Source organism: Indicator indicator, unplaced genomic scaffold (genome assembly GCF_027791375.1).
Source record: "Indicator indicator isolate 239-I01 unplaced genomic scaffold, UM_Iind_1.1 iindUn_scaffold_68, whole genome shotgun sequence".
NCBI lineage: Eukaryota > Metazoa > Chordata > Aves > Piciformes > Indicatoridae > Indicator > Indicator indicator.
The window spans coordinates 109609-134169 of record NW_026539198.1 but is presented as its reverse complement, the minus strand read 5'-3'; the positions used below and the strand labels follow the sequence as shown (position 1 = coordinate 134169).

The 24561-nt window shown below is 47.6% G+C and overlaps 1 pseudogene; it reads right to left on the bottom strand.

Moving 5' to 3' along the window:
- The window catches only part of LOC128980165 (zinc finger protein OZF-like), an 87815-nt pseudogene extending 63501 nt beyond the window's left edge, over positions 1-24314 (bottom strand).
- Between the last annotated feature and the right edge of the window lie 247 nt (positions 24315-24561).

The window sequence follows — 24561 nt, the reverse complement described above, 5'->3', positions numbered from 1 at the left end:
AGCTTCCCCCCCAGACCCCCCTGGACAGAGAAGCAGAGTTAGTTAAGCAGAAAGTTGTTAACTTAGCTGCCAAGGTCAGTGTGTTATCTTCAGCCAGAAGAGAAAAAGAAACAGCAGCCAGACAGCCCAGCAACTGCCCCCACTGCCGAACGCAGAATGTGCAGAATGCCTACTTTGTTTTGGGTAATAGTTCTTAAACATTTCTATCTATCCAATGGAAGTGTTTAGAACAATCGTTATTTTGCTTTCTTACACCCAATAGTGACTTATTTACACTCTTTCACTTTCTCTGTTCTGAACTTTGCAAGGAAAAATTAAAAAGACAGTTTCAAACCATCACAATGACAGGACAGATAGACCAAGTCTGCTCAGCAAGTTTGCCAATGATACCAAACTGGGAGGCTTAGGCTGAGACACCTGAAGGCTGTGAGGCCATTCAGTGAGACTTGGGCAGACCTACTGAGGGTCAACAAGGGTAAGTGCAGAGTCCTGCACCTGGGAAAGAATAAACTGCACCAGTACAGTTTGGGAGGTGATCTGCTGAAGAGCAGCCCTGTGGAGAAGGATCTGGGAGTCCTGGTGGACAACAAGTTACCCAGGGGACAGCAATGTGCCCTTGTGACCAAGGAGGCCAATGGCATCCTGAGGTGCATTAAGAAGAGTAGGGGAGTGCCCCCACATCCCCTTTGCTTACAGGTTTTGAATGGGGAAAGAGTAAAGGTGTGAAAAACAACATTTTTCCTACCTCAGGCTGGGGTGCCCACATACATAGCTTTCCCCCGTGCCACGTGAAATTCCTGTGCTGTGGATGCTGTGCTGGGTTCTCATAGGCAGGGTAATTCCTGGTCAAAATTTATGGCATTGGACGCAATTTGTCTAGAGAGGTAATAAAATGGAGTGAGCGAAAAGTACATGAGGGCTGCTCTGTGATTCTGCTACCTGTATCCTGCTTCCTCCATGTTGGACAGAGCTGCTGCCATGCCTGCCATGCAAGCTGCTTTCCTGCTGCAGGCAGTGAATGTGCTTGGCTAGGAGCACAGCTGTGCTGCAAAACTGCAGTGCCCTCCTGAGGCACTCAGGCTTTTGTGGGAACCATTTTCCCCTTTGTACAATTCATATGTGCAGATTATAACTTGCAGTTTGGAGGCTGATTCCCAGAGCCAGGGAAACCACAAGAAATTATCCACCCTCAGGACACCTCTGTTATAAAATACTATAGTTATGAATGAACGTCAGAGATCTTAATAAAAAAAATTAATAATTTATTTATGTACAACCTATGCCACAAATTATTTACAGTTGATATTTACAGGTACCGGTATTCAGTTGGAAGAACTACCTCTACAGAATGCATAAATATATGGGCAGTTTGGACAGTTTAAACAAATTAGAGAATTTAGAAATAGAACTTAATTTGAAAAGAGACAAACCAGACCAGTTTGGCACAAATCTTAAAAGAAACTTTATAAGGAAATATTTGGGTTACTCATGAACTGAGAAATTCTGTGCAATCTTTCCTTGATACCATGTTTATAGTCCAGAAATTGTGACATGGATTTGCTGTAATAAGGAAATTTAAAATGGTGCCGACTGTGTGGTGCTATGCAATGTGGTTTATGCTTCTTTCAGAGTAAAAGTTCCTGGTGCCTTCCAGGAAAACTTTTGGAGGCTTTTGCAACTTAGTCCATGGGGCATGTTGCCTGAGAAAGGGCTTCCCGCTTGGAGGAAAAGCCTTGCCGTCAAGGGTTTTACAGGGCATGGTGAAACAGCTCCTCTGGGGGTGGGGGGTGGGGAGAGACTCCCTCTGTAACTCACGGGCTTCAGCTGGGATGGCTGCCAGCTGGATCATGCAATGTCCCCACTTGGAAGGTTGTAGCAGTCTGGGGGGAGCAGCGCACATGGGCTACCACAGTTCCCTCAATGATGGGTCATCCAATGGCTGGCTCTGTTCGCAGAACACGGGGTACAGTCCATGGGGCTGGCACCCAGTGTGGTGTCATCTGTAGCCAGGCAATTGCTGTGCACCAGGCAAGCAGCTGCAGTCTGCAGCAAAGTGCTTGGGAATGATGGTTTGAGTTCCACACCAAGCAGACCTTTTGGCAATGTGGTGCATGGGGCAAACACAAGCACGAGCAGGGGCACTTGCTTACCGAAACAACCCCTATTTAACATTTGCCAAAATGAATACTGGTCCAATAAGGAAACTTTGTAAACAGAGTAATTAACCAGTGATGTAGTGTTTTACCAAATATAGTATAAGCATACGCAGTAAACAGGGCAAACACGAGCAAATCGGTGAACTTTGTTTACCAGAGGTGGAAAACATGCCCAGGCAGGTTGTTTACCTGGACTTGCTGATGCCTTGTCCCTTTGTTAATTTGGTGTCAAAATCCCCCCAATCCAGAAGGGAGGGGGAAGGGGGGGGTTCGAGCAAAACCTATAGGGACATGTCTGTAGCAGGGGAGAGTTAATTGGAGTTTTGATTAGAAATATCCACCTGCCAAGGCCTGCCTGAGATAATTGGTGTTTGTGCCCAGCTGCATGGGGTGTCTGGGAATGCTTGAAGCTCCCAGGTGCACGATAAGAGTAACAGATCACATGCATCTGTAGGCCCCTTTGTTTGTGAAACTGAGCGGGGATAGGAATGTCTTGAATGTGTTAACATCCTGAGCTGACCAAAAAAAGACCTTCAAGCTCTCATTTGACTGTTAATGGACCTGAGGAAGGTGAAGATGAGGAAGGCTATTGCTGGGCAGGGGGCATGCAACGCCCTGAGTGGGCTTTGCGCATGAGCAGTAGGGTGAGAAGTTACATAACACAATTGTGAAATATGGGTGGGGCTTTGGCTCCAAGACCCAGCCTTTTGTGACTGTCCTGGCCTGACATCACAGGATGCAGGACCCTTAAAAGAACCTGAGGACTGCTATGTGGTTGTTGCTGCTTCTCTGATCCAACAAGAAAAGATTTGGTCTCATGGGGACACCTGTCTGGATGGGAGATGGTCAGCTCCACCATTTCACGATCTTTGGTGTTTAGAGTAAATTTGCTACACTTTGCTTGGGATCGGGCTCTGCTTTAGTGTTTACTGGGTAGCTTATGGGGTTGTGCCTTGCTTTTGGTTTCCGTACCTTACAGTGCTCCGGCGCAGCCTCATTCACCTTTTTACTAAATAAGGACATATCTATTGGCACCTGTGGTACGTGTAATTAATTAATTCCTCATCAAAAAGAGCTCACCGGAACAATGTCCTGGCGATATTTCGGACATAATTTTGGACACAAGCATCCTTCACCACAATTCCACCCCCTGCTTATGGGCAAGTATATTTGGGCAAATGTTGCTCTATGGTTAAATTTACCCCAAGTGGGTTACCTTAACCCATACACGGTGTGAACATTATATATAACCATGCAAACCATATAACGTATAACCATACTCTAAGCAGAGTGTACTGCAAAACAGTTTAGAGCAGCATTTGCTCTGAGCCCAGTATTGGTACTCTCTGTATTTCAGTTTCCACCCCTGACCAGTGATGGACTTCTGTTGCTTACAGGGAAAGTCTTCATTTCCAATGTAGGCTGTCTGCTGGAGCAGTTTTCACCCTGTGGAGAAATAAAACTGGCCACGGTGTATAGAAGCCAGGCTTAACAGTTAGTAATTTGGAATGATCCATCCAGTGCTTGTTCAATGTGTTTTCCCATCGATGTTTGTAGCTTCCCAGGCATATAAACCAGTGGCTCAGCCAGTGTCATGGGCACAATCCCAATTGAAGGTCGTTTCATTAACACAGGTTGGCCTGTGTTAGTGAGTGTGAAGATTTGTTCTTTAACTCCCCTGCCATGGGGTTAACACCCCTCACTGGTTCAGCGGGGCAGAATGCCTTTACTTTGGGGATACCATAATGTGGCAGTTTGGGCTGGGTGCCCCCTGCCACTGCTGCATGAGATACACCTCTGGTGTCCCAGGTGCCCACCCACAGGGGTGGACACAGGAAACAACGTATTTCTACCCATAAGTCCTGCACCCTATAAAGCCATCTGCAGAGTCATTCTCTTCCTCTTTCTTCCCTCTCTGCTCCCATGGGAGATGTCCTCTCTTATCGGGTAATGCCGGGAGAGTATCTCAGGCCTCTTAGGCCTGACTAGGCCTAATGCCAGGAGGAGAATGGAGGGGGGGGGCAGTCTCAGACCTGGCCAGCCTGAGACTTGCCTAGCAGTGGGAGGGGGGGGGGAAGGAAGAGCCCTGAGGGATTGGGTAGACCCTTAGGTGGGAGGAGGGAAGGATTGGGAAACCTCTGGGTGCTATGTAGGGGACTCTGTATGCTTTGGGATGTTCTTTGCCACTATGCTGTGTAGTTTTTTTCTGTATTTTCACCAATCGCTTTTTTTTTTTTTCCATTTAAACTTTCCATCACTCTCCAATCCGTTTGCGTGTGTCATTCTTTTGTCCCTTTAAGGGCAAGAGATGTTCTGGCTGGCCTCAAACCAGTACACATAATTTCCCCATCGGTTGTTTACAGGAAAGACTGCATAAGGCAGATGCTTGCCCTAATCGCCTTTTGAGACATTTGTGTGCCATTTAATGAGACCATTTGCCCTTTCCAACATGTCGTTTGCCTGGGGCTAGTATGGAGTCTGAACCACCTGTTTGACCCCTTCTCCTCAAGCCCAGTCTTGCACTGAGGCTGAGATAAAATGTGAAAGGTGGGCAGAGAGAGAGAGAGAAAGAGAGATTTGGTTTTCCCCCTCCCAGGAGGAGAGGTCCCCTGGGTCAAAGGTCTATTCCACTCCCCCTTCCTGTCCAGCAGAGCCTATTTAAAGGCAGACATTTTTTGGTTCACTCTCTTTCCTCCTGCCTTGCCTGCTCAACAAGTCCCTGCTGTTCCTGCTACCTGCATTTTTACCATGTGGCAAGGCCTACCCCCATGCAGCTTCCAGACCACTTCTAAGAAACTGCATCCACTTACAACAAGGGAATCCAATGCTAGCTGAGCCTGGCTTTATATATTTTTTCTATTTTTCCTTTTCCTTACACCTTTGTAACCTTCTCTATTACTCAAATGTTATAGATACTTTGTTAAAAATTACCTTTTTTATACTTCCAAACCGATTCCAGACCATTTCTTTTGTGGTTTTACCTCCTTTCTCCTGCCTAATTTGCTTTAGCTTATGAGGAAAAAGGGAGAGGGGGAGGGAATCTAAATCTCTTTTCTTTTGGGCTTTTGGACTCCGGGTAAAGCTCAAACCATCACAGATTAATCGGCACACCCAAGGTGGGGTTTGAAAATTAATATTTTGTTTGAAAAAAAAAGAATTGGAAGTAGAAATGGAAATTTTATGGATTCTAATAATCCAAGCATTGGGTTTTTTTGGAGTTATGTGTGTAAATTACTAACTTATTGTCATGGTAGGGCCAAACAGGCCCAGCACAAACCCAGACAGGTCCTTATGTGTCTAGACATGGTCCCCCTCTCCCCTCTCCCTCCTGCAGGAGTCAAGGTAATGTGGGAAAAGGGACAAACGGCCAGGCCTCAACATGTCTGGTAAACAAGTCTCCTTTTGGTGTAAGAGCACATGTACTGACCACTGCTTCTCCCAGACCAGGCCTATGTTTCTGCCTTTTATGGCCGAAGCCTGGTAGAGTCCCATTTCATTGGGTAACTGTTTGCTGGCTTCGGTTGCCCTACTGGCCCAATTGAATCACAAGCAAGTGATAAATACTGATTTGTAGTCGTCTTGCCTTGCCTGCTTGGACCTGCCTTGCTTGAATCTGCCTTGCCTGGAGCTGCCTGGCCCAAGACCTGGGATAGAAGCCACGAGCCCTAATCACTGCATGCTTGAGATGCCACGAGCCTTAGGATCTGAGCCTCGCTTCCCCTTGCAACTAGAATTCCTGTCGTGCCTCAGTTTACTCAGTTAACCCAACAGTTTCTACAGCAGCAGCACCCTCCCCTATTTGGGGTAGAACTCTTTGTGAGTAATTAATTCATTGCCCCCTTGGCTTACCGGTTCTTGTCGAGTGATCGTGTGTGCCCCCTCCCGTGGCTGAGCGCCACTTTGCGCCAGGGGAGTCTCTCTCACTGTTATTCTTTCCAGTTCGCTTAAAATTGTTAACATTATTATATTGCCTAAATATTGTACATTCCCACTGTAAAAATATATTCCAGCCATACATCAAACCGATTTGATACATTTTTTGCTATTTTTCATATTAATAAAAAGTTATTAATATTTTTATTAATATTCATATTTGCCATATTAATTTTCATTAATTCTATAACAGAATGATGCAGCATAAAACAGAGTGTACAATCAGATACATTTTACAAAAATCAAGATATGTACCGAGAGTCTTAGGTTCAGACAGGGCAAACCAAAATTGCAAAAATCTGGAATGCATTTCCCCAAAGCTGAGAACGCCAGCAAAGCCAGCAGCCTGCACGCTGCGATTACAGGAACTTGCACTGAACAATGCTAGAGGAATTTAAAAATTATGACAAAAAGATTTTTCATCTGAAAAAAGAATGAGAAATGATGAAGACACAGAACCAGAGGCTTTATAATTTATTAGTGCTGCAATTCAAGTTGAATGCCTCCTTAAGAGGATTTGCAAAGGCAGAAAGCAATTCTGTTTCTGACCGTGGAAGAGGGAACTGCTCATGCCACTCGGAAATGAACCATCTGCCCCAGCGGAGCAGTTGCTGTGGGGAACAGACTCTAAACTGCTTTCACTGACAGTTCCGAGTGCGGAGCCACAGCAGCTTCCGAGCAGAGCCACTCGCCCCGACTGGGGACCATGCTGCCTGAAACCGAAAGCAAAAGTGGCACTCGAGTCGCATCAGGGGAATCTGTTTTGTCTCCCCCCCCTCGCTGCTCACCCCAACTGATAAGCCACGCAAAAGGGACTTTGCTGATTCAACAGAACCTGAATCACTAGAGACCACCGATCATGCACTGAGACCAGGGCATTGTGGGCAGGAATGTCTAAAATAAAAGCAAGAAAGACAGGATTTGGGTAACTTTGGGTTTTTATTGACACAACTGGGCTATGGATAGAGGGTTTTTTACCCCAGGGAGACACAAAGAATTTGGGAAGAACCAGACAAATCCTGGCAAAGCTTGGCCCAGCTCCAATGGCAGCTCCAACTGTGCTGACTCAGCATCATAATTATTCTCATCACCGATAATTGGTGTTCAGAAGGGCAGGAGATGTTTGCTCCTGCTGGAGCCCCTGGCCTCTGAGAAACACAGGGGAAAAAGAGGCAATTTTGTTGGAAAGGCCCACTCAGTGGGATCATGAGTACTCTGACAGACCTCAGGTGGATCTACTTGTGCTTCCCCTGCAGTGTGGGCTGGTCACCGGTGTGAGTACGGCGGTGTGCGCTGAGTGAAGACATCTGCCTGAAGCTCTTGCCACAGACAGCACAGCTGTAGGGTTTCTCACCACTGTGGATGAGTTGATGCTGGATGAATGTCGTGCTCAGGGTGAAGCTTTTGCCACACTCGGCACAGGGAAACAGATTCTCTCCAGTGTGGATGCGGCGGTGGTTGTTTAGAGTGTCGCTGCGGCTAAAGCTCTTGCCACAGTCAGGGCAGGTGAAGGCCTTCTCACTGCTGTGGGTATGGCGGTGCCGGGAGAGGGCAGAGCTGTGGCTAAAGCTCTTCTTGCAATCAGGGCAGGTGAAGGGCTTCTTGCCAGCATGGCTGCACCGGTGGCTGATGAAAGAGCTCTTGTTGCTGAAGTTCCTGCCGCAGGCAGCACAGCTGTAAGGTTTGGCACTGGTGTGGATGCGGCGGTGGCTGCTAAGGATGGAGACGGATCTGAAGCTCTTGCCGCAGTCACCACAGATGAAGGGCTGGGTGCCAGGATCAGGGCAGTGGTGCTTCACTGAGCCAGGTGGGAAGCTCTGTCCACACTCAGGGCACTGATTCAGCTGTTTGGGTGGCACAGAGGAGGCTGCCATGGTTTCATCCTCTTCTTTATACTCCTTGTCCTTTTCCTCATCCTGGTCATTTTCATCCTCATCCTCCTCATATTCATCATTCTCATCATTGTTATCCTCCACTTTGTCCTCTTTCTCCTGTTCCTTAGGGCTGCATTTTGACTGCTCCATCTTGTTCTCTGGGTGTTTCTTCTCCTCCCACCTCTTATCCAGGTCCTTCTCTGAGGCCACACTGGTGGGGGAAGGGATCAACACCGTGCCCTAGGAAAGATGGAAGCACCTGATCCCAGGAGCTCAAACCCTAACATCCTGCCTGGGTCACAACACCTCCTGACACCCCCTGACACCACCCAACACTCAGTGCTCAGATGGGGCAAGGCATGGAGAGGGGCACTCAAACCCCCAGTTCTTGCCATGATGGGAATCAGACCTCTAACACCTGTACTCTGACCCCAGGTTCCTGTGCTGAGGAGGCAGAGACGCTTTGGTACTTAGGGAAAGGTCTCATCCCCACTGTTTCTGGGCCTTGCAGCATTGCCAGAGTGGTTCCTGGCCCAGGCCCTGTCTTTGATCACTCCTGGCTCAGACAACAGAGGTGGCAGAGCTGATCCAGGAAGACCAAACCACCTCCGATCCTCTGAGTTGATGGCTCAGCACTGCCCAGGAGCATGCAGAGCTGAACCTTGCTCTGCAGGGCAGCTCCCAAGCCCAGTAGCGTGGCCACAGCACACAGCCAGGGCTGCTGAAGATGGGAGGTCTGAAGAAGTGCAGACTCAGCTCCTTGCCCAGCACACAACCCCCAGCAGACATCTGCAAGGCAGCACAACAAGAGAGAGCTGACTCCAGCCAGCCTCCTCCAGGTCTTGGCTGCAGGTTCCTCTCACTGCCTAACCAGGGCTCTGCTGCCTGCAGCTGCATTTGCCAGGAGATGTTGCTCTGGCTCCATGTCACAGACCCCTCCCCACGCATTCTGTGCTCAGGCCTGCCCTGCAGGAATCTCCTGCCAGCAGAGCCCTGCCCAGGGCCATCTCTGTGCTGGCCACTTCTCAAGAGATCAGACAAGCCCTGAAGACACAGAGAAAGGGGAGGTTCATGCTCTCTGAAGATGCAGGAAAGTGGGAATGGCCTTGATCAGGTTCTTGCAAAGCCTGTTCAGCCTCACTGTGATGCTGGAGAATTCTCTGTCTCCTGGGCAAACCTGACACCTCCAGCACCACTCACAAACATGTGCAGCCTAAAAAGCTTTATGTGAAGAGTTTTTTTGGTTCCTTCTCTTCCTGCTGATTTCTGAAGTGCCTGCTTGGGTGGTGTTGGCTGTCAGGAGGTGTCAGGAGACTGTCCTGACCCAGGCAGGATTTGGGTTTTTGAGCTTCTGGGGTCAGCTGCTGCCACTATCATTGTAGGTAGGAGACAGCCAGAGCCACACAGCTGCTGAAATAACCCCTCCCACTGCTCTGCAGCCTTGAGCTTCCATATGTCCATCCATTGGCCCATCTGCACTTTCTGTCCCGTGGCACTAACCAAGGCCCCAGGGCCGATCTACTCTCCCAGCATGGCACAACACCAGCCACTGGATGAGAGCCTGGAGGAAAATACCCTGGAGAACAAGTTGGAGGAGCTCGAGTACAGCTTTGATGGAAAGGAAGAGGAGAAGGATAATGATGAGGAGGAGGACAATGAAGAGGACAAGGAGGAGGGGGAGGAGCAGGAGAATGAGGGAGGAGAAGGAGGAGGAAGAGAAGGAGAAGAAGGAAGAGGAGGAGAAAAAGAAAACTGAGAACAAGAAGGAGGAGAATGAATCTGCAGTGGCACTCTCTGTGTCATATCAATGCCCTTGTGCAGGCAGCTTCCCACCCAGTTAACAGCCAGTGCAGTACCAGGGGCTCCACCCTAGGACCCAACTATGAGTGTACAAAACCATTCCAAAATGCCAAAAGGCTTAAGACCAGGTGAAAAAAAATCCCTTCAAAACTCATAAAAAGGTCTTAAAAATTCATTAAAATCTCTTTAAAACACTGGAAATCTAATTGTGAAGAGATTTCAGTCACTTTCTAGGCTTAGTTATGTTTGACACTCTTCAAGAGTGCTTAAAATGGTTTACAACTGCCCTAAAAATCATCAGCATCTCTTCAAAACTCCAAAAGGCCCCCCAAAAAACATCACAAGATTTTCAAAACTCCTAGAAGTTTCTAAAACTAGCTAAAGATGCCTTAAAAATCTCTTAAGAGTGTTGAAGAGATTTTAATGAGTCCAGGGTTTTCCAAACTTTTCAAATATGCGTGAAAAATTACCAAAATCTGTTCAAAAACTCTTCAAAAGTCATTAAAATCTCTTTCAAACTCCTAAAACTCATTTTGTAGAGATTTCAATGACTTTCAAAGCCTTCTACACCCTTGAAAAATGCTTCAGGAGGCTTAAAACTGCATTAGAAATCATCATAACCTGTTCAGATCTCTTAAAGACACATAAATATACATAAGGAGCTTTTTGGCCTTTAAGAAAACCCACCTAAAATAATCAGAATTTCTTCAAAAGTCATTAAAATCTCTTCAAAATACCTCAAAACTCATTCAGAAGAGATTTCAATGGGTTTCTAGGCCTCTCTAAGTGTTCAACACCTTTCAAAAGTGCTTATCAAGGCTTAAAAACACCTGAAAAACATAAAAATCTCTTCAAAAACTCTTCAAAGCTCTTCAGAAGTCATTAAAATCTGTTCAGAACTCTCCAAACGCATTTCAATGAGATTTTTGGGTTTTAATACTTCAAAACCTCTTAAAAATACTTAAAATCGCCTGAAAAGTCTAAATCTCTTCGTAACTCTTCAAAACTCTGCAAAAGTTAAGAAAGTATCTTCAGAGCTCTTCAAACTTTGTAGAGATTTTCATGACTTTCTGACCTTCAACATCCTAGAAAAAGGCTTAAACAGGCTTCAAATTGCATTAAAAATCATCAGCTGTTGGGAGTGAAGAGAAAGAGGTAACAGCTTTTGAGCTTGAAGTTCTTCTCACTGATAAAGATTCACAGATGGTTGATTAGACCCAGGCCTTGGGAAGGGTAAAAAACTAGACAGAGACAAGATAAGAACACAGGTGGATGGTTTTAACTTCATTTGTTTTCCACTCTGTTTTCACTTTGTGTGAGAACTTCATGTACTGCCTAAGATAAATTTGTTTTGGGTAACGGAAAAGTACTGAGGCAGCTTTGCCTGTGATCCTACGGCTGCCTAGGGGTATGAAAGCCTTATATTCTTACAGTAAAGACTGAGGGATCCAGCCCTCTGCAGCTATCAACATTGTCAAGTTTCGGCCTCTCTCCTCCCAGAGATGCTGCTTGGGGTCCATGCCCTGAGCCACAAATGGCGCCCGAACAGGGACTCACAGGACAGTGGGAAAAAGCTGCCTAATGGATCCGGTGCCACTGCTCAGCCGAACTCTCCAAGGCACAGAAACGCAGCACAGGAAGACGCAGGACAGAGGTGTAATTCAAATGGCGCACGCCACCTTTTTTCATCGGGTGAATACGTACGCAGCTAAGAACGCTTCAAAATGGGAAGCTTAACGTAGGAACAGGGAAATGTCCTGGAAGCTTTTCAGAAAATTCTTAAGAAACATGGGAGGTCTATCCCTAGCTCAACACTTCAGCAGATACTTTTCTGGCCTACTAAGAACTATCCCTCTATTACCAGCCAGGCACTTTATGATTCAGAGGTATGGGCTAAGATCAGCATGAAGCTCTGGGATGCTGCTACCAGAGATGGTAAGGAAGCAGCGGGACTTTCAAGTGCCTGGTGAACTGTCTTTGAAGTGCCAAAAATCTCTTGATGGCTTACAGGAGCGGGGGTTGGAGCAAGAGGCCTCTGTGCCGCTGATGAAGATCTAATTTCCTGAAGCTGCAGAGGCTTTTCCCAAGAGGCTCAAATTACCAACTTCAGCAGTCTTGCCTCCCCCGAGCCTGCCGCTAAAGAGCCTGATGGTACTATTGATCTGGGAACAACAGGCACTAATGATTTCCATCTTTCTTAAGCCTGTTGGTAAGTGGGCTGATGCTCACAGAGATGCAAAGAAAGAGGGGGACATGGAGTTTTTGTCAGCATTTCCAGTCATTTATGATCAGCAGCAAGAATCACACTGGGAAGCTCTTTCTTATTCTGCGATCAAAGATACAAGGTGCACAGTCTCAGATCATGGTCTTAGAGCACTTTACACATCGAATCTGATCAATCAGTTTGATAACGCAGTGTTAACTCCTTACGGTTGTAAACCATTATGCCATCTGATAATGACTGAGATGCAGTTTACTTTTTTTCATGACAAAGTGGAGAGAATTAGCACAAACTCAGGAAGAACAAAATGCAACAAGAGGAGGGCAAAATCCTCTCTGTAGTATCAGGATGGATGTGTTAAAGGGGGAAGTGAATTTTGCTGACACTAAAGGAAAAGTAATTGTATGTTAAGGGAGAAAGTAAATGTTTTTAAAGGAGAAAGTAAATGTTTTAAAGGGGAAAAGTAAAGGAAGGGTGCTAAGCACACAAGGATCCTGTCCTTAGGTGATAAGATCCTCCCTGGCCTCAGGGTGTCTTAATAAAGCCACGTGGACTTTAAGCTCATAGGTTAAGCTTCTCTTCTGATTCGAACCTTTTCTGTGTGCCGACAATTTCAAGGGAGCTTGTGCTGGGGCACACACATAATGGATGGGTCTGAGAAGAACCCAGCCCCAGCTGGACAAAAGAAACTTAATATGGGGGAGGGCTTGGCCCCTCCCCTGCTGGGAGAAGGTGGTCCCCTGACTCAGAGGTGGTCTATTCCACTCCTCCTTCCTGTCCAGCAAGCCTATAAAAAGGGCAGACATCTTGCTGCTCGCTCTCTTTCCTGCCTTGTCTGCTCGAGAAGATCTCCTCCTGCTGTTGCTGTCACTGCCTCCTGCTCCGGACCACGTGGCTGGGGCCCTTCCTCTCTCCCAACTGAATCCACCGACATCCAGGGGAACACAAGGCCATCCAGGCGTGGGTTTGTATATTTTTCCCGCTTACCCTCATCCCTCACCTCTGTGAACCCCCCTGGTACTGCTATATATATATATATATATAAAATTATTTTTCCTTGCCCTTTTGTAAAAAAGGAAAAATTTACTTCTCCTACTTCCAAACCGACTTCAGACTATTTCTTTCACGAATTTATTTTTTTTCCTTTCCCCTACCCTTTTTTTTTTCATTTCTTCTCTCTCTCCACCCTGCCGAGAGAAAAGGGAGAGGGGCAGGAGGAGGAATTTCAATCTATTATCATTTGAGCTCCTAAACTCAGAGCTCAAACTACCACAATATTTTTGGTGCTTCCAACGTGAGGCTTGGGAAATAATATTTTTTGCTTGAAAATAACACCTGATTGGGAAAGAAGGGTTTGGGAGTAGAGATGGTAATTTTACAGATTCTTATGGTTCAAGTTTTTGGATGGGCTGTTGGCTGGATCTTTTGGACGCATGTGTATAAACTACTGACTTACCATGTGCTTTGGTTAATTATAGAGATGCTGCTTGACTGGATAAAAACTCTGCCAATGCAGTTTTGCATGTACCTTTTGAATTCCATCAATCCTACTGGCGGTGGGCACTTCTCAAACTTTTCTGACATAAAGAATTTCTCTGAAATCTATTATGAAACTAAACGTGTGGATAAAAATATTGCTGAAGGAGAATGGGACTATGTAAAAATATGCTCTCTAGGTTTAAATGTAATCTTGATAATCATACTGGCTCTGGCCATGTGGGGAAGGGGGTGCCCCAACCCATTAAGAGCTATCTGTGGAGGGACAATCGGTTTAGGGAATTCTTTTGTAAGCCTTAATGGCCCAAAGGCGGAGAGCTGCAAGCACTGCAGGCACTGTGATAATGTTTATGAAAACAGGAGGGAGGGGTCTGGCTGCTGTGAATGCTGTCCAGCCCGATGGAGGCTGGCCAAACCTGAGGACCAGCCCCGCGGGTTTGACCCTCCACCAACAGCTTCACACATAACCCCTGATGCTCCTCCACCTGTCGTTTCCCTAGCACCGGTTACCACACGCAGGAAAAAGATGCAAAAATCAGCTCCAAATACAGATGGTGAAGAAGGCACCTCAGCAGGACCCAGCACATCTCAGAACCCACCAGCAGATGGAGAGGACTCGGATCAGGAGATCATAACCATCACATCTCTGCCCAGAAAAGAATTAAGGCAAACTCGTCTGGACTACGCACGGAGAGAGGGTGAGACAATACTAAACTGGACCCTAAAATGTTGGGATGAGGGTGCAGAAACTGTAGATCTAGATAAGAGGGAGGCGAAGCTTCTAGGCTCCCTGTCTCATGATGCCGGTCTGGATAAAGAATTAGCAGAACTCGATGGAACACACACTCTCTGGGCCCGGATTACTAATGCTATAAAGCGCAGGTACCCTACCAGAGAGGATTCGCCTTGGGCCCCAATTAAATGGACGGCTATGGAACAGGGCATTCGGTACCTGAGACAGATGGCTGTGCTGGAGATCATCTATGGAAATGGCCAGCTCCCCTTGGACCCAGATCAGGTGTCCATGAAATGGTCCTTAGTAAAGAAACTCACCCAGGGTGCCCCTCAAAGATATGCACACACACTAGGAGGGATGCTTCTGATTGGACAGGATGGAAGCCCTAAAACTGTGGGTGAGTTTGCTAGTGACCTGAGGGAATATGAAGACAGTGTCAGTCACAGGCCCGTAATCTCAGCCATAGAGGCTATGACTAAAGACATCATCAAAGAGATTAAGGCCTCCAAACCTGAACTGAAGGAAGGGGATGACACCTTCTCTCCCCCTTCACCTTCTCCATCAGAATGGATCCATGTTTCAGCCATCAGGAATAAACGTCATTCTCCTCCCCCTAGGAGATCACCCCCAAGCTAATCAGGGGATGTCAAGGGTGGCTCTGTGGAGAGCTCTCTGTGACCATGGGGAAAACATGAACCGCTGGGATGGCCAACCCACCTCTGCACTCTGGGCCAGAGTACAGGAACTGCAAGGTGGCCCCAATGGGAATAACTCGCCCAGGAGAAGGGCAGCCCCAGTTTCCCAGGGTGGTTCCTCCCGTTCAAGAGACCCTTCTCCCAGTAACACAGGGCCCTGTGACAAATGTGGGCATCGCCGCCAGCATTAGAGGTGCCCTGCCTCCAGCCAGGTGGAGGTCAGGGACAACAGAGTGTACTGGGATGTGTTTGTGAAATGGCCTGGCACTTCAGAAGCCCTGAAGTACCGAGCTCTGGTGGACACAGGGGCCCAATGCACCCTAATAGCATCAAGCTACAGAGGGACCGAGCCCATAACCATTCAAGGGGTCACAGGGGGCTCGCAAGATCTGACTGTACTGCAGGCTGAGATAAGCCTGACTGGGAATGAATGGGGAAAACACACCATAGTGACTGGTCCAGATGCACCTTGCGTTCTTGGCATTGACTTTCTGCGGGAGGGATGTTTTAAGGACCCTAAGGGGCACAAGTGGGCATTTGGGGTAGCAGCTGTAGGGACTGCAGACAGGGAACAGCTGTCTGCCATGCCTGAGCTGTCAGGTGACTCCTCCGTAGTTGGCAGCCATAAGGTGCAGGATTTGAAGTTACCAATTGCTCCTCACATAGTGCATTGCAGGCAATACAAGACCAACCGAGACTCTCTGCACCCCATACATCAACTGATTCGATGACTGGAGAGCCAGAAGGTAATCAGCAAAGCTCATTCACCTTTCAACAGCCCAATATGGCCAGTGGGGAAGGCAAACGGGGAATGGAGATTGACTGTGGACTACCGTGGCCTGAATGAAGTGACTCCTCCGATGAGTGCTGCTGTGCCAGACATATTGGAGCTCCAGTACGAACTGGAATCGAAGGGGGCCAAGTGGTATGCCACAATGGACATTGCTAATGCTTTCTTCTCCATTCCCATTGCAGAAGAATGTAGGCCACAGTTTGCTTTCACCTGGAGAGGTGTCCAATATCAATGGAATCGTCTCCCCCAGGGGTGGAAACACAGTTCTACCATCTGCCATGAAGTGATCCAAACTGCACTGGAGAAGGGTGGAGCCCCTGAGCACCTGCAGTTCATTGATGACATCATTGGATGGGGTGAAACAGCAGAGGAGGTCTATGAGAAGGGTAAGAGGATAATCGATATCCTGTTGGAGGCTGGCTTTGCCATAAAGAGAAGCAAGGTAAAAGGGCCTGCCAGAGAGATCCAGTTTCTGGGAGTTCGATGGCAAGATGGCCGTCGCCACATCCCTCAGGATGTGGTGAATAAGGTAGCCACTATGGTGCAACCCACTAGTAAGAAAGAGACACAATCCTGCTTGGGGCTTGTGGGCTTCTGGAAAATGCACATTCCCGGGTACAGTCAAATAGTGAAACCCCTCTTCCATGTAACACGGAAGAAAAATAGTTTTGTGTGGGGATCTGAGCAACAGGTAGCATTTGACCAGATAAAATGAGAAGTGGTCCATGCTATGGCTCTGGGACCTGTTCGAAGTGGGCCAGAGATCAAGAATGTGCTGTATACTGCGGCTGGTGAGAGTGGTCCTACATGGAGTTTGTGGCAGAAAGCTCCTGGTGAGACAAGGGGCAGGCCCCTAGGTTTCTGGAGTAAGGGGTACAAAGGTTCTGAGGCCAACTACACTGCAACAGAAAAGGAGATCCTAGCTGCCTATGAGGGAGTCCGAGCTGCTTCTGAGGTAATTGGGACTGAGTCACCACTCCTTTTAGCTCCAAGGCTTCCAGTCCTGACTTGGATGTTTAAAGGGAGGGGCTCAACCCCACATCATGCCACAGATGCCACCTGGAGTAAATGGATGGCCCTGATAACTCAGCGAGCTCGAATGGGGAACTTTGAACGCCCTGGCATAGTAGAAGTGATCACCAACTGGCCAGAGTGTGCTGACTTTGGGATGCCACCAGAGAAGACAGTGACCCGTGCTGAGGAAGCTCCCCCATATAATGACCTCCCTGATAATGAAAAGGGCTATGCTCTATTCACAGATGGATCTTGCCGTCTTGTAGGGAGCAAGCGGAGATGGAAGGCAGCTGTCTGGAGCCCAACAAGGCAAGTGGCAGAAGCAAGGGACGGAGAAGGCAAATCCAGTCAGTATGCAGAGGTAAAAGCTGTCCAGCTGGCCCTGGATATTGCAAAACGGGAGAACTGGCCGGTGCTTTACCTATATACTGACTCCTGGATGGTGGCAAATGCCTTATGGGGGTGGCTGAAGGAATGGAAGAAGAACGGATGGCAGAGGAAAGGAAAGGCTATCTGGGCCACAGACCTGTGGCAAGACACTGCTGCCCATCTGGACAAGCTGCCAATAAAGGTACGGCACATCGATGCACACATTCCCAAAAGCAGAGCCACTGAGGAACACCAGCACAACCACCAAGCAGATCTGGCTGCTAAAATCTCCCAGATAGACTTGGACTGGGAACACAAGGGTGAGCTATTCCTAGCTCGCTGGGCCCATGACACTTCAGGTCACCAAGGGAGAGATGCCACACACCGGTGGGCTCGGGACAGGTCAGTGGACATATCCATGGAAGCAATCTCCCAGGTTATTCATGAGTGTGATATCTGTGCTGCCATAAAGCAGGCTAAGCGCATGAAGCCTTTATGGTATGGGGGGAGATGGTCAAAGTATAAGTACGGAGAGGCCTGGCAGATCGACTACATCACCCTTCCTCGATCTCACAGTGGCAAGCAGTACGTACTGACCATGGTGGGGGCAAGCACAGGGTGGCTGGAAACCTACCCAGTACCTCATGCCACTGCCCGCAACACCATCCTGGGCCTGGAGAGACACGTCCTGTGGAGACACGGCACCCCAGAGAGGATCGAGTCGGACAATGGAACCCACTTCAAGAACCATCTCACAAGGGACTGGGCAAAGGAACATGGGATTGAATGGATTTACCATATCCCATATCATGCACCAGCTGCAGGGAAGGTTGAACGCTAACAATGGCTTGTTGAAGACCACCCTAAAAGCCATGGGGGGTGGAACCTTTAGGAACTGGGAAAGACTCCTAGCTCAGGCCACTTGGTTAGTCAATAGTAGAGGGTCTGTAAACCGAGCTGGTCCTGCCCAGTCCAACCTGCTGCAAACAGTGGATGGAGATGGAGTTCCTGTGATCAATGAGAAAAACCTACTGGGAAAATCAGTATGGGTTTTCCCTGCTGTTGGTGGGGGCAAACCAACCCGAGGGGGGTGGTCTCTGCTGAGGGGCCTGGTCACACATACTGGGTCATGCTAGAGACTGGGGATATTCAGTGTGTGCCACAATGAAACGTGACGTTGGCTGAAAAGGTATAGCCTCTGAAGGTAACACCAATTAACTATTATACAGTGATTATATGACATTATAAGTCGTTGTAAGTTTTCTCTCCTAGTTTGATAACAACCTGGTGTCCAGGATCCAGCATGAACCCACCGCGCACAAGCATCAGCTCAAAAGGACTTCTGCACCATCTTGCCTACACCTGTTCCTGCTTCCCATACAGCAATAGACTGTTCCTGACTCCCCTTCAGAGGTGAAGATGGTTTCCTGTTCTCTCTTATTCTTTTCCACGTTCCTGCCCAGCTCAAGCACCACCTGCATCAACTGGCACCAGAGAGAGAGACTGCCCTGAGAGAGAGAGACACAGCCGGGATGGAGAGAGACTGCCCTGAGAGAGACACAGCCGGGATAAAGAGGGACTCACAACATGAACTCTAATACCACAACTCATGACTGGATAAAGAAACTGTGATAGGAAAGTGGAAGTGAAATAGAAGGGGTGGACTGTGCTGGGGCACACACGGGTCTGAGAAGAACCCAGCCCCAGCTGGACAAAAGAAACTTAATCTGGGGGAGGGCTTGGCCCCTCCCCTGCTGGGAGAAGGTGGTCCCCTGACTCAGAGGTGGTCTATTCCACTCCTCCTTCCTGTCCAGGAAGCCTATAAAAAGGGCAGACATCTTGCTGCTCGCTCTCTTTCCTACCTCGTCCGCTCGAGAAGATCTCCTGCTGCTGTTGCTGTCACTGCCTCCTGCTCCGGACCACGTGGCTGGGGCCCTTCCTCTCTCCCAACTGAATCCACCAACATCCAGGGGAACACAAGGCCATCCAGGCTTGGGTTTGTATATTTTTCCCACTTACCCTCATCCCTCACCTCTGTGAACCCCCCTGGTACTGATATATATATATATATAAAACTATTTTTCCTTGCCCTTTTGTAAAAAAGGAAAAATTTACTTCTCCTACTTCCAAACCGACTTCAGACTATTTCTTTCATGATTTTTTTTTTCCTTTCCCCTACCCTTTTTTTTTCCTTTCTTCTCTCTCTCCACCCTGCTGAGAGAAAAGGGAGAGGGGCAGGGGGAGGAATTTCAATCTATTATCATTTGAGCTCCTAAACTCAGAGCTCAAACTACCACAGAGCTCCATGTAATATAAGGTCTTTTCTGTCTTTTTTTTTAGGTATTGATTTGATGATCTAGCTTTAGCATAGCTTTTTTAGTTTTTATAGATTTCAGGTATTAGCATAAGTTAAGAGTATAGCATAGGGATTTTGTAGAACTTTTTTCTTTTTATTCATAATAGTGTTTTAAGATAAGGATTACTTTACAAAAATACATTTCTGATGCATTACACACAGAGTTAGCTTAGAAAGGTTAGCAGATTTGTAAGGGAAAGGGATGTGTATTTTATCACCTATAGGTCCTCAGAGTGACACCAGCAAGGAAAGTCAATCCATGTTCTGAGATGGAGAGATCAGCTCTGCAATTCAGTGATGCAAATATCTCAGATGACAATGTAGGAATCAGCATATGGGTGAACCAACAAGGCTGAATGAAAGGCTGGCTGAGATAACAACAGCGCTTGGGAAGCTGAAAGTTAGCAGACCTGAGACTGATCGCAATAACTGTCACGCTGAGATGAAACTGATGGCATCAATTTGAAGCTGATTGGATGTAAACATCACCAGGGAATATCTGGATTAGGACTGAATATTATGATTGATTAATTGTAGTGTAAATAGGGAACAGGTTCATACAGGTTTGTGCATTACGTCACGAGAATGTTATAGTTAAGTAATAACCTCAAATGATTAAAGGGATGGTTAGAAGTCCAGCAATATATAGGTACTTTGGGGAAGGAAATAGTCAAATATAAGAGAAAAGACACAGGTAAAGATAAAAGATCTGAATTCAGGTCATTGGGAGGAACCTTATCCTTTAATAATATGGAGCAGAGATGATGTTTATGTCTCTGCAGGTGGGTGCCAGCACGACTCAGACCGTTCCTCTCTACACCTCCTTTGTCATCTTGATCGTGATGGTCACCGCAACACAGATCCTGCCGCGACCCAAGTCCAACATCTGGGTTACCTTGGCCAATGCCACGGGACAAGATACGCCATGTCTCTCAACATTAACGCCTGCCAATCCTATCAGCACTTGTCTTGTGGGCATTCCAGTGAATGGATGGAAGGACATCACAGAGAAAATTGAGCCACTGAATTTAAAGAGATCATTTTATATGCGTTTTCAGTGTGGTTTAACAAAATTTATGGAAGCCTTAAAAAATTTCCTGGTTTTAGTTGGGAAGGATTTGAAAAAAAAGCAATTTAGCATTAGAATATATGGCCAAAGGTTGGGATAATTGGACTCAGTACCTTCCTTTAGCAAAACTAGAACCTCAAGAGATTAGTCTTTTTGGATTATTAGTAAAAATGGATTATTGTATTATGTTTAATTTTACATCAGATAGAACTTGGTATATTCAGAACGTCACCCCAGCTGGGAGGGAATATAGAAATAGTAGTGCTTAGTGTAATTATACTGCTGTAAACATGTCAAAATCCAACAATAATCCAGGCAGCCTACCTCACAGTCGCTTTTTTATTTGTGGGCATAGAGCATGGTCCAGTATCTCTTCACGTATTAATGGGGGACCTTGTAGCGTGGGAAAATTAACCATATTGACATCAAATATGTCAACAATTTTATCATTTACATTTCAGTGACACAAAAGAAACACTGTAAAGATAATTTGGATATTTGGGGTTCAGAAAAAAGTAATAATACCATCAATATTGGCACCTCAAGTTGCAGCCACTCAAGCATTAGCAACTCTTATTAAATTGGGGTGTTGGTTATCTAAACAAAGTAATGCTACTTCTTTAAGTGGATTATTATTGAATGTTCACTAGGTTAGTCGTGCTACATTGCAAAACAGACCTGCCATAGATTTTTTATTGTTAACACAAGGCCATGGTTGTCAAGAATTCGATGGTTTATGTTGTATGACTCTTTCTGATCATTCTAAGTCCGTATATAAAAGCATCCAAGATTTGCAAGAAGGATTCAAGAGGCTTAGACAGGATGATGGATTCAATCTGTTTGGAAATCCCTTTGGAAGGTTACATGGATGGATTTTAAAGTTAGCAAACTTAGGTTTAGAATGCTTACTGATCTTGATTTGTATTCTAGTTTGTGTACTAATATGTATTCCCTGTCTTCTAGTGGTGGGCAAGCTCTAGTTAGCCATATGCTAAAACAGGTCTTTTTTATTAATACAAAAGGGGGAAATGTCAGGAGTGAAGAGAAACACTTAACAGCTTTTGAGCTTGAAGCTCTTCTCGCTGATAAGGATTCACAGATGTTGGTCAGATCCAGGCCTTGGGAAGGGTAAAATACTAGACAGAGACAAGATAAGAAGATAGCTGCATGCTTTACACTTCAAGTGTTTGTCACTGTTTTTACTTTGTGTGAGAACTTACTCCATGTATAACCTAAGATAAATTTGTTTCGGGTAATGGAAAAGTACTGACGCAGCTTTGCTTGTGATCCTATGGCTGCCTAGCTGTATAAAAGCCTTTTATTCTTACAGTAAAGAAGTAGTGGATCCTGCCCTCTGCAGCTATCAACAGTGTCAAGTTCCGCTCTCTCTCTTCCCAGAGACGCCACTCTGTGTCCGTGCCCTGTGCCACAAGGAATGTCTCTTTGAACTTCACGAAGGCACTGAAAAAACCATTAAAATCTATTCAAACCTCTTAGAAGTTCCTAAAACTACCCAAAGAGGCACTAAAATCTCCCTTTTAAGATGGTTGGAGAGATTTAAAGGAGTTTTGTGGTCTTAAAACTCTCCAAATATGCCTGAAAAATCATCCAAATGTCTTCAAAATTCCTCAAAAACATTTTCAAAAGTCAACAAATCCCTTCAAAATTGTTCAAAACCTCTGGAAATGTCATGAAAATCTCTGACAAACTCTTAACAACTCAAAACAATTCTGGAGATTTCAATGAGTCTCTAGGCTGACTGATCTCTTTGGCAGTCTTCAAAACCACTTAAAGAAGTTTCAAACTGCCCTAAAAACCATCAACGTTTCTTTAAACCTCTCACAGCCTCCTAAAAACGCATTAAAATCTTTCAAAACTCTTACAACCTCCTCAAACCACCTCAAGTTCCATTCAAATCTCTTCCCTAAGGTTGCCATGCAGAGACTTTCATCAGTTTTGGGCTTCTCAAAACTCTTCAAATATCTCTGAAAAACTATCAAAATCTATTCCTATTTCCTCAAAGCCTCTGTAAAACTTCTCAAAACTCATCAAAATCTCTGAAAATCTCTCAAAACCTGACTTGGAAGTGATTTTAAGGAGTTCTTTGCCCAAGCCCTGCCCCACAGCCATAGCCGAGATGGCACTGCCCTTGCTGAGAACTCCACTTCCTGGCATGCCCAGCACAGCAGGGAAAGGGCTCTCAGCATGCTTCAGGGCCTGGCCAGACACTTCCCTGCTCTGCTCCTGAGCTTGTGGGGTTCTAATGAGGTCTGTGGGATTGGGATCCCTGGGGGCTGAGGGCTGCAATAAGGATCCTTTGGGACTCATTGGGGGAAACCTGTGGCTGGCACTGAAATCCACTGGGGCTGGTTGGGTCATGAGGGTCTGTAGTAGTTGGGGGTTTGATGGGGCCTGGCTGACCTGGGAACACTGAGTAGTGCAGGGGCTACCTGGGCACCACAGGCCCCTGATGTGTCCCCAGCTGTGCCCCCAGCCAACAGCAGCAGCTGTAGGAGGGGCTGGGGGTGCATCGTCCCCCTCCACCCAGGACAATGAAATGCTCAGGGCCAAGGGGGAGAAGCTGCAGAAGAAGCTGGAAGCCATCAAACACAGTCAGGGGGGCTGGAAAGGGTGTTCTGGGGGGGGGCTGTTGGTTTGATGTGATTCTAACACCTCCTGAACTTCTCTCCCAGCTCTGCAGAAGGCCCAGCATGAGGGGCAGGCACTGTGGTGGGTTGAGGCAGGAACACCCCTGGCTGCTGGCCCAGCACAGCCAGATGCAGGCACTGGAAGTGTTGGGGGGGCTAAAGCCCTGAATCCTTCCAACAGCCTCCCCTAACTCCCTGTGCCCCCTGGCAGCCCACACTGGACCCTGCCACAGGCAGAAGGAGCCAAGGCCCAGCCCAAAATACTCCCAGGAAAACCACAACAGAAGCCTGAGAACTCCAAATGTCTCCCTGGCACCCTCAGTTACACCCCTGGAGTTCCATGGGGGCACCAGGGATCCGGGGAGGCTGTTGGGGGCATTCAGGGGTTGAACTCCCACACTCACCTGGTATGTACAGCTGGCTGTGCTGGGCCAGCATGACAAGCCATCAGTCTCTTTGAACCTCCCTCTGGCCTGCTTGCTGCCCTCCATGCAGAGCCAGGGGCCTGGCTGGTCACTGCCACTTGCTGCCAAAGGCCTGGCTGAAGGCACCCAGCACTGCCTGCAGCCACGGCAGGTGCAGGAGGCAGGGTGAGCCGGCCCCCACCGACCCTGCAAACGCTGCAGACCCCATAGCCCATCCTCCCCCTCCCTCAGTCCCATAGGATCCCAATCCTGGTCCCAAAATCCCCCATCAGCCCTAGGAAATCCCGATCCCAGCCACTGTTTTCCTCCGTGAGTGCCAAAGGATCCAGATTACAACCCTCAGCCCCAAGGGCTCCCAATCCTAACCCAGCTTCCCCCGCCCACCCCTCCGATAGCTCCCCGGTATCCACTCCGCCAAACCCCGAAGACCACCCCCACAGACACCCTCCCCACAGCCTCTCCAGCCCAAACTCCACAACTCCCCCTTCAATCCCTACAAAGGCTTCCCCCTAGCCCCACCGACCCCAACCCCACAACCCAACGGACCGCCCCTATACCCCACAGACCCTCCCGTGACCCCAACCCCACAGACACCCCCAGCAGCCCCACAGACCCCTCCCTAAAACCCACCCAGGACAAAACCCTCAGCGCCCGGGGATCGCTGCCTCCCTCAGACCCAAAGATTTCCTCACCCCACCTGCCAGCCGTGACAAAGGGGACGAGAAAGAGTTCAGCGCACAGGAAAGTGCCGACCGCCGGCCTCGGTAGGCTCTTGACGGTCTCGGTGACAGACAGCGCTGCGCTGGAGGACCCAACCCGTCCGGCTGCGACGTTCGCGAGCGGAAGCAGGACTCGGTCAGGAATAGGAAGTCCCGCCCACAGCCGGGCAGTAGCAGCCAATCAGAGCCGCGGGAACCGCGGCATCTGCTCTCCCCTCCCCAGGTACACAGCGAGGAGCTGCCACTGCCGGCCGCG